The sequence below is a fragment of the Vanessa tameamea genome, chromosome 30 (assembly GCF_037043105.1).
Source record: "Vanessa tameamea isolate UH-Manoa-2023 chromosome 30, ilVanTame1 primary haplotype, whole genome shotgun sequence".
Lineage (NCBI taxonomy): Eukaryota > Metazoa > Arthropoda > Insecta > Lepidoptera > Nymphalidae > Vanessa > Vanessa tameamea.
In genome coordinates this window covers 2,291,311-2,303,677 of record NC_087338.1, presented here as the reverse complement: position 1 = coordinate 2,303,677, position 12,367 = coordinate 2,291,311, and the positions used below count along the sequence as shown (strand labels likewise).

Genomic DNA, 12,367 nt, shown 5'->3' with positions numbered 1-12,367 from the left:
CTACGATCCAGAGATAGCTGGCAGCCTAAATGTTAAGACCATACTCGCATTAGGGCCTTTGGTTACAAAAAATAAAAAAGCAGAGAACACAGGTAACCAACGAAAAAAAGTACCAACATCAATGATATGCCCTGACGATTTAAGTAGCGTCAGCGTGACAGATATTTAAAACATAATTATTATACTGATATATTTTTATATTCTAATAAAAAAATTATAGATGTCGTGGGACAAACGGACGGAACGAAATTACTTTATATATTACGTATTAAATAACAGAAACATTAGAAAAAAAAATGACAAAAAAAGATGACAGAATTGTTATTAAAAATCCCGTTTAAATTAAACCAATAACAAAAATAAAAAGTATACGACAGAAAGAGACATTGAAAAAGAGAAAGAGAGGTAAAAGTCGGATGGAGGGGTCGTAACGCTTATTCCTTACGCGACGATGTCTGCCAGTTCACTACTGTGAGACAGATAAAAGAAAATCATTCCAAAAAAAAAAATTAACAGATTTTTTTCCGATTTTATACATCGTATCAAGTACCACGTTTAAATACTATGGCGTTAATGGAAGTACGAGAAAAAAAGCATTAACACAGGCTACACTTTCTTCAGAAATGGCAAAAAAGTAGTTTTTGCTAGTAGACGATTCGTAGCTACTCATGGCACTTCAACGTGACTACTGGTCAGGAATGTGGCTTCTACTGGGAAAAGCAAAGAAATCTTTTAAGCCCCTTTGTTCATCTATAGATGCATTTCTTTGAAGTATTCGTGCAATGGTTGAAATGTTATCACAGACGTCATATAAAATTTGAGAAAACCTTTTTGGTAACCTTAATACTTGTCAATAGTTAACAAACATAAATCAATCAACGTGCCAATCAAACTGTATACTGTTTTTTCTTATATATTCTGAAAATTTCTCACTTGTGCTAAGCATAAAGAAACCTATAAACAATAAAATATATATTCTTCGGTGCGGTTATCTATCAGACAGACAGAGTCACTTTCGTATTTATAACTTTAGTAAGAAAATTTAAGTATGTTTCTATGTATTTACTTAAAATTATTTTAAGCAAACCTCAGACACGTCCAATCGAAGTTGACTCGGATGCCGAAGCTAAATAAAAAAAAATATTGAACAGTAACTTTTTATAATTTTTCTTTGTATACACTTAAGGCTTTAAAGTAAACAATTTATTATAAAAGTTATATAAATAAAGATAATTTCAACTTTTTAAATCGATTTAAATAATAATAGTTTCAAATATTTTTACGCGAACCATACACGACGTATCAGTTGAAAATTTTTGGAATACCACGGGACCGACGATCATATCTTCCAAATAAAACTTCGATTCTCCTTAACCGGTCTACGACGACTCTATTTAATATAACATATATTGTTTAAACAACTATCTAAATATTTATAATGTATCTTAAATAATATTTTTTATGAGATAGTATGTTTGTTTGTTTGTTACGGGATAACATTTTAACTATAATTATAGTCAAACATCCTGAAAACTTTTCATATACCTCAGGGTTATATATATATACATATTATATAATTATATATATATATATATATATATATATATATATATATATGTCATAGGATACCTAATACCTGACGTAATACGCGGGAAATTCAAAATCGAAATATTCTTTATTCAAGTAGCCTCATAAAAGCACTTCTGAATCGTCATGTTAGTGTTGAATGAAACGTAAAGCTACTAACTATTTGGAAAGTAGATTCTACCTAGAAGAACCGGCAAGAAACTCAGTATTTACTCTCTGATTGGCACATTATCTATGTGTGCATAGCAACCATACGTATACACCAAATATTTAAATAGTATTATATCATTGTATTATGTTATATTATTTATTATGTTATATTTTATTGTTGCAACTCCTTTATTAATAATTGCGTATTTTTTTATCATAATCTCAATAATAAAGCTTTGTCCATAAATATATTACTTAATACCTAATACGCTAATCACTGAACTACAGCATTCATGCAAAACGTAAATTCTTAGCGCGGCTGAAACTGCGAACTCATCTACATACCTATGATACAAAAACCGTCACCCCCTTCTTACCCCCTCAAGGGTTAAATTGAAATAGCCTATATCCCTGTTCAGGACTCAAACTATCGCCATAATCGATTCAGCGGCGATTATAATATTAATATATTTTGTTTACTAAAACCTTCTCCGAAACGCACTCTATATTCTAGAGAAAGTTTTATGCAAATCGGTTTAGTAGTTACAAATAAAGCGTCAAATATAAGGATAGATTTCTTCGAAGCCAGAATCGAATCCGCTGCGAAAACAAAGACGCTGTTCGTCCGTCTGTGTATTACGACAAATCGTTTTGTATAAGGGTGCTTGGAACAGATTTAAACGACGTCAGGGTCAACCCACGCTACGGTTCAAATTTAACTGGAATTAATTTTAACTAGACACTATACAGACACATGAACTTGTCTGTTATATTAAAGTTTATTTTTTTTATTCTTATAAATGTTACTGTAAAATCTCGAACTACGGTAAATCCTAAGATTTTCCTGTAAAACCTAAGATTTACCAATTCTTAATGGTAAATGTCCAAAACGTTAAATAACTAACCTATTTAAATTATTTTCATTTCGGATATTATTTTATAATACATTATGACATGATTTTTCTCAACGTTTACCGTGCCTTAAACGTAAATCCTAAGATTTACTAAGTGGATGGTGGCAAAAGTTCGAATCGCAAACCGTTTTATAACCAATGTTGCTTGGTGGTAGGGATTTGTTACCCGTCTGGGTAGATACTTCGTAAATTCGTTCGTAAATTCGTCAAATATTCTACCGCCAAAGAGCAATACTTAGCATTGTTGTGTTCCGGTTTGAAGTTTATAAGGAATGGTTAATATTTCATATAAATATATATTTATATTGACAATTATGTTCAGTTATTATTCCATAACAGGAAAAAAGCCAAACAAACAACATTCGACAGCAAATTGATGCGATATCATTGGTTAGCTTGATTAATCTATGATACTCACTATGGATTTGCGAAAAAAATTGAAAATGCGTTTTGAACGTCAACGATACTGCTATAGGAATTTTGGGAGTAAAATTGAAGTGGATATAAGTAGTTAAGTGAAATAGTGTTGTTTTATCAATAAAGATATATTAAATCATAAACTCTTAGTAGTGCACAATATGGCTGATTTATTAGCGAATCGCTTGAAATACGCGAATCTAAGGTTTGTTTATCTTTTTTCCTACTTCCATTGGAATAGGCTATGAATGAGTAGACATTTAGTTTGTAATGCCTAATTGAAAAAACTATATGGAAATCGGCTTTTGTGATGTTTAAACTACTACGCGCCGGAAATCACAGAAGGCTGTCGGTCACGCGCCCTAACTTTTTCCGAACTTGTCTAATTTATCATCACATCTAATTATACGAGTTAGCAAAACCTAGAGTAAGATAATATGACCTGCGCGAGCAACTTTTAAAAGCTTTGGATTATTCTTAATGAATAAATAAAAGTCCGCGCAGACACAGTCGCATGGACACACTAGTTACAAAATAAATCCCAACGTAACTTGACCTCGCCTCTATAAAAGCCATTTTGTCTTCATGCTGTCCTGATTGGTCGAAATAAGTTTTGTTAGGTTAGTTCTCCATTGAACATAGCTTCGTATAGCTTTCATATCAAAATCAAAATATACTTCGTCGAAAACAAGCACTTTTGAATCACTTTTGTATTAAAAGTAAAGCTACCGAGAATCAGCACGAAACTCAGTAATTACTCTTCTTAAACATTTGAAATGTAATAATTTTGGATAATTTTATTATTTCGACACTGAATTATTGATATTATTTTTAATCAGTTATGGGATTTTATAAATTGATTTATATTGTTAAATTTTACTGAGGAATTATTGCAATAATATTTTGGTAGTCAACTTAACTTAACGCGTAGGATTACTGTTAGATAAGACTTTTTAAAAAAAAAACAAAATCTTACAACTTTATACCTAATATTTTACCTTTTAGTTTTAGGTATAATAATTAATCAATTTAAATCTCATGTTAAAACAACATCTGTCTACAACTTTTCATTCTTTAGAAGATAACATTGAGACCTGTCATGGGTTGGAAAGAAGTCCCCTTCGCTATATATTCTGTATATAACAACAGACAATAAAATAAATTAACATTTGAAAATAACTAAAAGACAGGAAATATTATTCCTATTAAAAATCTCGTATGATAACAAACAATAAGTTTAAATAAGGTTATATTAAATCGCATATGATAGAACGAGACAGAGACATAGAATGAGAGAGAAAGATTCATAGAGATGGTATAAGATTTTTCTTTACGTGACGATATCTCACAGTTCACTCTGTAAGAAAAAGGACTTCCAAAAAGGTATTTAGTATCTTTTAATATTCTAATACCAGTTTGAAGGGCAAGTGAGCCAATGTAACAGGCATAAGGTATCCAAAGTTAGTGGTGCACTGGCCATGTAAGGAATGGTTAATATTTCATGCCAATTTCTATGATTTGTGTGACTAACCATCAGTACCTATTTAATAAAATATCATAGGTGAGGGGATGGCATAATGTTCTGTGATCATTGCTTTTAATAGCTTTGGTTTCGCTTTGGAACCTGAACCTTAACCGTGACACGAGTTCTGAAGAGACATATAACTTACAACGCTAAAGGAAATTGTTAAAAATAAATTTATAACTAGATGTTGTCTTGAAATACACGTGTAGCGAATTACCTATTGCTAAAATACGACACTGCGCTCGGAGCAAATCATTTTTTTTTTTTGTTGTGTCTTTTTATCTTCTCGGCTGAAGGTGGAAACTAAATGGATTTGAAAGAAGGAGCTTTGGCATAACTGGGGAGAGTTGTATTTGACACGAAAACTTTTATGAATATGACCGTGTATTAAAATCAGTCTAACAATACAAGCGTTATTGTGTAACAAACGTACAAGCACAGAAAATTTAGCATCAGACTAATCTCATCAACGCGAGATCATATCTGTTAGTTTCAGGACTTAACCACTGGACTCACCGTAATTACATTTGATATACTATATATATATATATGTTCTTGTAATCTGGGATCGCGTTACCCAAATCAAATCATGGTGATCAGGTAAATGGACTACTATATTTATGGCAAAACATTGCAGCTATGAGTAAATTGATTTATATGGACAGTGACGTCATAATGAAAATCTTGATTTGAATTATTAATTGAGCCCAAGACAATTTGAGATCTTAACGGTCCGATATGCCTAAGAAAATCCGATTCGTCGGTATTTCCTGTAAAATTTCACGAAATCCAATAGCCGTAGTCCAATGCACCAATTATTTTGGCGACGTTGCTGCAGATCCATCTGTTGGCAAATTGAACTAAGCAGATAACATAACAGAATCTCCGTTAAAAATAGACATATTATACGTATACCCATTACCTAATAATCATGGAAGACTAATATTAGTGAGAAGAACTTTGTCCAGCAACTGATAAATGGTCACCAATGCCGAAAGACATTGGCGCTGTATGAAATTTTAGCAATATATTACATAACCAATGCGACACCAATGTTTGGAACTGAGATATTCTCTAGTGTCTACTCACACTGGCTCACCCTTCAAATCGAAACGCAACGATACTCTTGCTACGAGCTCATCGCTTGAGAACACGATGACTGGGTGGTACCAGCCCAGATGGGCTTGCACAGAGCGTTACTCTGGTAAATATATCAAGGTAATATCTTGCAAATTTTCGCACACACTAATTCTGATATCTCTAAGATAGCAATTCAATCGGTATCGATATTTGACGACAAAAACACGTCCGTGAGCTAATGATGAGGAATCTCTTTGTATAGAATCGGTATTTATTCTGCGAACCGACGTGCCCCCACAATTATACGTTTTGCGGTGACAGAATGCATCGGCCTCGATTGTTTTTAATTGTTGCCGTTTTTAGGGTTCCGTGGCGGTTCGCATAGCTTTCGTTTCGACATCGGTCATTTCTCTTTAAATGATTCTCGGCGAATGAAAGATTTATATATGCTATAAGTCTAAGTATATATCTATTTATACAAATGAAGGATAAGCTTTTTTTGTAATCTTTCGTAAATCACTTACGGAGCGTGTTAAGTAACTGCGTTTCGTCCGTTTTATTGTAATTAATAAAATATGAAAATTAATAATTAACTTAAGTAATACTAACTAATAGTAAAAACAATTGAAAATATTTTATACACGTTTAATATATATAACTTCTGAACTATCGTGATCCGTGCATTAGAAGACATAGAAGTCAATTCCTTCTCATACAGACACAAATAAGACCTACAACTGAAAGTCAAAATCTTAATTCAATATTAACATTGCACTTGATCTTTGATTGTCAACAATCTACTACCGATTCGAAGAAAAACTTCAGATTTAAGCCTTGTGTGCCTGTGCGTAAGGTTGAATATGCGTTATATATTTGTGCTTGTCGAAAATTATGATATTTAAGTCTCAATACAAATCGAACAATAAACTTTTGCTTACTTACAGCACGAGACGATTTCGTACCGCTAAAATCCATACAAAGTAACGCCTCCTCTACGGACAGACGGTAGATAAATTCGTCCGACGGTAAGTAATCATAACCACTGCACATACAAATTAAACTCTTTGACAAATATTCACCATTCCTTACGTTGTCAATGCACACTAACATTTGGAATGAGGCGTTCTGTATGTGTGCCTATTTGGGCCTTAATTCTTCTAACAAATTGACAGTTAATCGTAATCAGATCGAATAGAAATCGTTGCCGTTCAGCCGTGTATCTACTCTACAAACGCGACGACATTTGCTGTTCGGATAAAGTTGAATCGGAACGTACATAAATCGTATCGCAACCGACATACGTAAATAAGTTGAATTCGAGGTTATTTTTTGTAAGGAATGGTTTAAGTTCGGCTCGAAATAGAATCGGTAACCTATCGTATACATCATATTAGTAGAATTGAAAAGAAACAATAGTATTGTTATTATTGTTTAGTTACAAACTAATCAGAATTGACGTGAAAAATAAAAAAAAAAACATTGTTTCCCATAACATTCCCGGGCTAGCTATTGTATTATTGATACTATTCCAGAAAAAAAAATCACGTACCAAGAAAAACTGTACTAGGTTCGATTCAATCGGATAAACGATGCATGACATAGACTACAACCCAGATAGTTCAGTGGTTAGACAGAGTGAATATTAGCCGGAGAAGGTTCAAATCCGGACAAGGAAGTTATCGTGTGCCTAATATGTATTATCGCTGACATAATTAACCGTTATATTTATAGCCTAGCCTTATTACCAAACGGCTTTCAACCAGCGGCCTGAATTACATTCAACCAATACATAGTTCATAGTTCATTTAAAATGCTAATTGCCTGGCCGCCTCACCGGTCTGTGAAGACGGCCATCACGGTTAAGTTAGTGGGTAAAAACGCCATACAACCAAACTCAAACTCAAACTCCTTTATTCAATATAGAAGCATTACACTTACTTATTGATAGTCAAATTAAACACTACCACCGGTTCGGAAAAGGAAACACCCTGACCTGTGAAGAACCGGCGAAAGAAACTCAGCGCGTCTTTTTTTTTGTCAAATTAATAACCCTGCTACCCTTTTGGGTCGTTTTAATTGGTTATAGGGACTCCTCGTAACGCCAAACAGCAATATTTTGTATCGTTGGGCGATTTGGGTGGGTGAGCCAGTGTAAGGTACTAAGGATATAAAATCTAAGCGGTTGGTGTCGCATTGGTGTGATGTAATGGTTAATATTTCTATGGGTGACCACTTACCATCAGGTGGCCCATTTGTAAGCTCGACTACCAATAACGTAAAATAAAACTGCGTACTGTATCTCCCACGTTAAATTAAATAATAAATGTATCTGTTTATAATTGGCTTTGCCATATTGCTTGTATTTTATGGTATTTATTTATTTTTTTAATAATCTTCAGCTAAGGTTCGTGTATCTATTACATTAAGTGAGTCTTCCCAACCTACCAATCAGCTAGCACATAACCCTACCAACAAGTAAAGTAAGTTTTATTTTCTAAAATAATCCTAACAATGTCTCATTCGAAGATATTACTAATATAATTGTTTTCATCTCCAATTAAAAGTTAGACTTATGTTACGCGTGGGTACGACCCCTGAGGAGCACAGCACGGGAGGAGCCTCGGATACGTTATATTTAAACTGTCCCGCAGTTTCTTCGATCCGTGTCGAAGACCATCAGAGTTTCACGTGAATCCCATATAACTACAACCCTGTGTACTTATCTGAAAGTTACCACTTCTTGAAAAAATAAGTAGTGCGTACGAAATTAACTAAAAGGTTAACCTACTACATTTACGACGTTAAGTGGCGTTATGATTTTTCTATAGCATTTTATCAAGTAAACTTGACAATGAAGAATTTTTGAGTCGTTAGTAATTCAACCGAGATGGCCCAGAGGTTAGAACGCGTGCATCTTAACCGATGATTTCGGGTTCAAACCCAGGCAGGCACCACTGAATTTTCATGTGCTTAATTTGTGTTTATAATTCATCTCGTGCTCGGCGGTGAAGGAAAACATCGTGAGGAAACCTGCATGTGTCTAATTTCAACGAAATTCTGCCACATGTGTATTCCACCAACCCGCATTGGAGCAGCGTGGTGGAATATGCTCCATACCTTCTCCTCAAAGGGAGAGGAGGCCTTAGCCCAGCAGTGGGAAATTTACAGGCTGTTTATGTTATGTTTATGTAGTAATTCAACTCTAACACAGTTTCGGAAAGCCTCCAGGGAGATGATAAGAAACTCGCAAAACGCTGAGTTTCATTCGCCCAAAAACCATTAATAATGTTCTACAGCCGTGATATGCTATATATATATATTCATACTTCATACTAATATCTTAAATGCGATGGTAATCTATCTGTCTGTTACGCATTGATGAAAATTGGAATAAAGCAAGCTTGAACCCAAAGGAAAGACAGGCTACTTTTTTATATCTAAAAACCTACAATCACCCCCTCTAAAACGCGTGCGAAAACTATTCAATATATTGGATATCTCCATAACACACGCAAATCCGTCCTCACTAACTAGTCGGAGAACAAAATGGACGCATATTACAAAATATTAAAACACGTTCGACGAGTAACCGCTAAATTTGTCGCGTAAGAAATAATTTGTCGACATTAAACGGCCATTTTTATTTAACGTTCTTTTCCGTTTTTCGACGTATCGCAATAAAATAACACGTTATTTAAAGATATGTCACATTGTTCATAAAATTATCGTTTTATGACGGAGTTCGGGTTGGTTAAATTTTTTTACATATTTTATATATTGAATATTCGCTCGTATTTGCATCTTGACAGGGTCACAAAAACTGGCAACTTTGCCTTTTTTTAATTCAAAATATGTAGTCCATAGACCTCGGCACTTTAAGAGATATTAACCACCCCTTATATTTAAATCGGAACCTTCGAAACTAAGATGTTATGTCCCTTATGTCTGTTACACAGGCCTTCGAAATCAATTTGTTTAATTCTAAAATAACTAATTACACCTTAAAGTAGGTTCTATACCAGACAGTGTGGTTCTTATACCCCAAGGTCATAAATGATATGACAATGATGATTATGCTGAGATCGATTTTAATATAGTGTCTGTTTGTAATATTAGAATAACCCATTTTTTCTTAATGCATATGTATGTATACACGGTACATATACCAAAATAACATTTTTTACAATTTTTGTCTGTCTGTCTGTTTGTTCGGGCTAATTTCTGGAACGGCTGAACCGTATTCGACGGGACTTTCACTGGCAGATAGCGGATGTAATAAGGAGTAACTTAGGCTAGTTTTATTTTAGAATTATATATAGAATAAAAATGAAATCACGCTACAGTATCCAAATAACTTAAATTCAAACAACGCGCACGAAGTCACGGGGACAGCTAGTATTATCATATGTTGTTAAAAACACACCCGAAAAAATAATTTTAACATTAGTTAATATCGAAATATCTACCCCAGGACCTTCTACCCTATAAATCCGGCCCTCTGCTCATACCAAACAAGCGAAAAAACATACCTCATATACGTAACGTTACTAAACGTCACGTTACAATAATTTATATACAAGGTATTTTTTTTACGATAAAAAATACATACAGCAGAGCTATAAAAAAACATATTGTAAAATATGTTTATATCGTGGGTCAATTTTGTGGTTCTGTGAGTGCTCGACCCGATCGTAAAATGTTTAAAATCGACTTTGATATCGTATCGTTGTACCTTTTTATAATATTATTGTAATCAATGACAGACATCACATTTGACAATACACGATCGAGTTCTACGTCGAGCTTGTTTACACAGCTTCAAAGAATACGCTTTAGAAACGTTTCTGATTTAATTTAATTTAATTTAAAAACACTTAAACAACTTAGTCTTTGAATATATGATGCGTAGTGGTACGTAGCCGGCTAAACGGTACCACCACTAATATCTTCCACCATCAAGTTGCAATATAGAATTATTGTATTGTTTGAAGGGTGCATTAGTCTTTAACTACAGGCTCGAGGGACATAACATCTTATATCCCAAAGTCAGTGACGCATTGGCGCTGTAAGGAATGGTTGAATTTATTAACGACGCCTTAATTTGGTGACTTAATACCAGCCATTTGCCCCACCTACGTATATCCCCCATAAACATAAAACTTTAAATTCCTAATTCTTACCACAAACACGATATTGGTGATGGGAGTCACGTCAAACGATCATCTGTCCTTGACAGTCACTCCAGCAGTACCAGCTGTGTGTGTTACGACAATACGCTGATCCTTCAAATGTCATAATTGTCATAGACAATATTGCATGTCATTTTCTGACATTTTACGATCGTGCTAGATTGAAATTCGATTTTGTTCTCAAAGAATAACTCCTCAAGTATAGTATTAAAAGAAAATTTCTTTTAATTATTTTGAGTCGAATATTTTAGGCTATTCACATTGACATTGATGTATATTTAATCTGTGCTCGTTTCTCAGGGCAAAGGCGAACTCAAAATCTTTATTCAATACAGTGTTACATATATAAACAAGTATATATTTATCAATATACTTTTACGAAGTTCGATGCCTACAAACTATTCTTAAATCGAAATGGTTTTTGTGTCATTCATTCTCGAAACTAGAATACCTTTTTTTTTAAAACTGACCGTGTCAAAGGGCGATGAAAAATCATTCTAAAAACGGTCAAGTTTGAACTGTTATATAATTTGTTTTCTTTCAATTTTCTCTTAAGAATATAATTTAATTAAAAAAAAATAACATTAAATATATACATATTATAATTTAATATGGCACTTATTTATTTAATTGGGTTGAAAAATAAATTGCCCTGACCTGAGAAAAACAGCCGAAAGAAACTTTTTTTTTTGTCTAATTTTACCGATGTGCACAATTGCTTTTAGAATAAGCCATTTATTGGCATGAATAATAACTACTGCTAAATAAAAAGGTAAAACTGTATCAATTATAATAAGACTTAGGCTCTGTGGAATATTAGCAAAGTGTTACCATAACGAAAAAAAAAATGTGTATTTAATTTTCCTACATGTATATTGTAAAATAAATTAAGATATTTGAATTTAAAATGCCTTCAAGGGACCCTAAAATCATCTTCAGCCTTCGTGACCCCGACATGCTGACCGCCCTGGTCAGCCGTCACGACATCGTCATTGTTATTTGACTTTTTGTCTTTCAGTCTGTTCCCACGCAACGACAGATTAAAAATGTTACCAGAGTACATAAATTAAAGAAATATATTATATATTATCTGTTATTTTATTAATTTGTCAATTTATATTATAACTTGTTGTCACCAGCGGCTTCGCTTGCGTTTTAGGGGTTGATCGTCAGGTATAAAAGTTGCCTATGTCTTTTCCAATCCAAAGCTCCAAATTTTACAGAAAATTAAGTAAAGGTTCGGAATGTATATCCTACCGAGAAGAACCGGCAAATACTCAGTAGTTACTTTGTTCCAACATTTTAAATTCAAAATTTCTAGAGCAACAGACAGACAAAGTTAGTGTTGTATTATAATATTATAGTATAGATATAATCACACTATTGTGTAGTTTAAAGTAAAAAAAAAAAAAAAAACAATTTATACTATGAATCTTAATTATTAATAATACATATCAGACGTTGATATATTATTGAAATTAATATTATCAGGCGAGAATCACTAA

General features: G+C 33.3%; 2 protein-coding genes across 2 annotated transcripts in view; one reads left to right on the top strand and one right to left on the bottom strand.

Annotated features, from left to right (window-relative positions):
• The window catches only part of LOC113391592 (scavenger receptor class B member 1-like), a 352,256-nt gene that overhangs the window by 43,668 nt on the left and 296,221 nt on the right, over positions 1-12,367 (top strand). The window lies entirely within an intron of this gene.
• LOC113391658 (extracellular serine/threonine protein kinase four-jointed) overlaps positions 1-12,367 on the bottom strand; it is a 41,237-nt gene that overhangs the window by 20,943 nt on the left and 7,927 nt on the right. The gene's annotated exons all lie outside the window — the stretch shown is intronic.